The 4192-nt window shown below is 37.2% G+C and overlaps 1 long non-coding RNA gene across 1 annotated transcript; it reads left to right on the plus strand.

Moving 5' to 3' along the window:
• Positions 1-483: 483 nt before the first annotated feature.
• Positions 484-925, plus strand: LOC117551853. Its single transcript, XR_004569860.1, has 3 exons — positions 484-600; positions 701-773; positions 866-925. It is a non-coding gene; the product is annotated as an uncharacterized LOC117551853 (long non-coding RNA).
• The last annotated feature ends 3267 nt before the right edge of the window (positions 926-4192 follow it).

A 4192-nucleotide genomic window follows, 5' to 3' on the forward strand; every position in this document is an offset into this window, starting at 1 on the left:
ATTTTTAGAGTCACAAAACAATGTATCCTATTATGTTTTCCAACCAAACTGTCTCCAGGAATACACGCTGTTGTCTTAGCATTCACACATATCATTCTCATCCTCTTCAGATACCTCCAGAAATGTTTTACATGCTGTAGACAGTGGTGAAATGTTTGTATTATATGATGTACAAAGCTGGCTCAGGTAGTCTCACAAGTAGAGAGTCCATGCATGACATTTACTTGATTACATCTCTGTCTGATTGGCCAACACAGAAGGGTGTAGTGTAAACCTACTAAACCTAGATAACAGTGTTAATATACAATGTTTGCTGATTATGAAAACAAATCCATTTGATATATGTATGTTCATTCAGATCTGAGCTATTAAATTAATGCAACTTATCATAAATCTAGGAGTGTTTTCAATCTTTGATCATTAGCAACACCTTCAAATGTGGTGGTAGAAATAACAATTTCCCAACCTTGCTGTTTGGTAATGGGATGACATGCACTCCTGTTACTGTACTGTATATAAGGAAAGCTCAACATTCATAGCAACTCAAAAACCTCCTCGACTCTCTGTGAGATAAACTGCTGAAGGTGCAAAGATTTGAAGGTAAATATATCTTATCTTTCTGTACTTTATATGTGAGGCTGGTGGTGATTTTGCCAATTTTGTAGTAAATGCATCAGTCTTGATTTGTTCCATTTGACAGTGTGATCACTGTAACCATGCTGAAGCTAGCTCTTGTGCTTGGATGCCTCCTGAGCCTGGCTCTGGCTCGTCCTGTGAGTTTAATATGTCCATTCTCAATATCATTTATGATTCGTATCCGATAACAGTCAGTTTCAAATTTGCAACTTGTAAATTTATTTTCCAGAATGACATGGAGCATAAACGACTTGCTCGTTCAAGCTCATCTGAGTCAAATTCAGGAGAGGTGAGTGCTTTCTTTAACTTCTCTAATTCAACATTCAACACACCTATATGTCAAATACTGAAGAATTCCTACACATTTGAATCTGAATGTTTCTGATTTTCTTGCAGAGCACCACCAGCGCAATCACAACCCCCAATATTGCCTCACTCATACAACTACTGCTGCGGCTACTTAGTGGGAACTGAAATGTCACCTATATATAAGTGAATAATACCCAGTAATTATTAGATGTTTGATCAGCTCTGTTTTTTTCAGTGTGTGATGTTGTACTCAGAATCATCTCCTACAGTAAATGATACAGTCCTAATCATTCCAGGTCAATCAAACATGTGGGTCATTTCACTTATTTTCTGGAGTAACTACTCAATAAACTTCATGGATTGAAAACATGGATCTAGAATGTGTGTCTTTCTTAAAATGTATAATGATATGAGATATAAATATATCTATCTATCTATCTATCTATCTATCTATCCATCTATTTATTTATTAGTTAATTCCACTCATGGCAATTATTATAAAACAAAACATGTACACATTTTGTGTAGCCCATAATGGAAAGGAGCAGGGATAAGCCAATCTTATTGAACCTATACCTTATTTAAAAGAACATTTAAAAAAGGTAATACAAATTATAGGAGCCGTTTAAGTTTATTGTTGGCATGTTATATTATTTTGTTTAGTTTTATAATGCTATATTATTTTTGAACACTTGGTGGTGTGGGTTAGCTGCACAGGGGTATAAATAAGGTCATAGGTGACCAGAAAGGCAACAGAACACAGGTAGAGGAAGAGCACACTATTCTAACCACACACAGCAGATGCTCACAGCTACTGAAAACAATCATCAACCCATTCAACTCGTACAACACTGAATGAACATCAAACTAAACTGCATTCAACGACCCAAAATCATCTGTTATGTTCTGTGTAAAGATCACTCTTAACCTCACCTGTATCTACCGAACCTATGTACTTTTATGCACATTTTTGTTTCTCATACATATGTAATAAAAGAAAAATATATATTTGGTCATATTTTTTTTATATTTTATTTGTCAAATAGTACGCATGAAGTTAATTTGATCCCAATGTTTGATGTAAGTAGAATGATAAAGACACCATCATACAATTTAACAAGCGACAGAAACAACAGAGCTGACGTTGACAAACAGTGATTTAATACTTTTATTCACTTATTGCTTGTTCTTTTTACATTGAGTTACTATAAAGTAGCTGCAGTAGTTGTAGTAGTTGTTGAGTTAACATATTGGGGTCAACAGTTGTGGGCACCCCATCCTGGGTAGTCACCATACTCATTTGAATCAAAACAATGTTGAATAATAACATTTAACTTGTGATAATTAGAAACAAGTTGCCATCAACACATCAACATTGATTTACAGATTTTATGAGGACCAAAATATATTTTCAATTGTATATATACAGCTAGTTTCAACATTATAAGACGAACGAAAATCTGAAGACACAGAAGCCTTCATTTAAGTTGTTACTGGGGTGTAACGGTTCACAGAATTCACGGTTCGGTACGTACCTCGGTTTGGGGGTCACGGTTGGGTACGGGTTCGGTACAACAAGAAAAAGCAACAAAAAAAAGTCCCAAATCCATAATTCCAGGTTTGTTTTTTATTTATTTTGAACAGTAGTGCAAGTTTCAGTTTAAAAATAAGGCACTTTAACATTTTGAATAATTAACTTTCAATAAAAGCTGGGGTTAGACAAAACGCTTTGGATCACGTGATGACACCGGCGAGCTGAGCGGAGTAGTCGGGTGCAGGTGTTCCGGATTAACTTGTTTCCCGATCAACTTGTTTCCCGATCAACTCGTTTCCGTGGGGTGCGTGGCTTTCGACTGAAATACACATTTCCATCACTTTCTTCTGTCGTTTGGTATATTTGGCTTCTAGGAACACGTTGATGCACATCCAGTACCAGTGTGTGAGGTTGTGATTACGATGGCGATATCCGGACGCGAACAGCGAGGACTACAACAAGACAAACGAGTTTCTCGAATAAATCATTTAAACCAGCTATTGTTGCCAGACTTATTACGGAATACCGTTGTTAATGTCCAAGTCCATCTGTGTATACCTTCAGACAGCCTCCAAGTGAAGCACACGGTGTTTACTCACAGTTTGAAAGCAGCGTGGAGAAGTCTTCATCTGTGTTAAACTGTGATCCTCCCAGGGAACTGGGACTCGCCCAGGTTAAAATGTGACCCGCCCAGGTTAAAATGTGACCCGCCCAGGTTAAATTGTGTTACGATTTCTGTGGCTATCTACCAGCGATCATGTTTAATATGAAAGACTACCCACACATGTATCCCTTATAAAAACGGTATTGTGCAGCACTCATCCAGATAAGATGTGACTGTTACCTCGTTTTGCAAAGATAGCAGCAGAAATGTCATTGGGGATATTTAGACTTTAAAATGCTGCTTGGTCGTGAATGTTGGTGTCGGCAAACAATATTACGAATCCTCTATTCAAACATAATATTCAATGTGCATCGACATGAAAATAACAAAAAAGTTCATGCTGGACCCAAACCCGAGTCCCAACAGTAAAAATCAATCATGCCCTGCGCGTTATGAGTGCGCCACGAAACATCACGTCCTAACAGATCACCACAGCTCATTTTGTTACATTAACATTGTCAACAAGTTCTAGAAAAATGCAACCCGACATCATATTGATAATAATATATGATACAAATGTAAGACTGACAACAATAATAGTTTGTAAAGGATTTATTGACGTGAATGTTTTGAACAGTGAACACTTAACACAGAAATCGTAACAGTTTGACCTGGGCGGGTCACAGTTTAACCTGGGCAGGTCCCAGTTCCCTGGGAGGATCGGTTTAACACAGATGAAGACTTCTCCATTCAACACGTCCTAACTGATCACCAGAGAACAATAAATCAAGTCGCTGTGTTGATGCCTGTTACATCACATTACATTGCATTTAGCTGACGCTTTTATCCAAAGTGATTTACAATAAGTATTCACTGTTCCAAACATTCACATCAATAAATCCTTTACTAACTATTATTGTTGTCAGTCTTACATTTGTATCATATATTATTATCAATATGATGTCGGGTTGCATTTTTCTAGAACTTGTTGACAATGTTAATGTAACAAAATGAGCTGTGGTGATCTGTTAGGACGTGATGTTTCGTGGCGCACTCATAAAGCGCAGGGCATGATTGATTTTTACTGTTGGGACTCGGGTTTGAGTCCA

This window comes from Gymnodraco acuticeps, unplaced genomic scaffold, assembly GCF_902827175.1.
Source record: "Gymnodraco acuticeps unplaced genomic scaffold, fGymAcu1.1, whole genome shotgun sequence".
NCBI lineage: Eukaryota > Metazoa > Chordata > Actinopteri > Perciformes > Bathydraconidae > Gymnodraco > Gymnodraco acuticeps.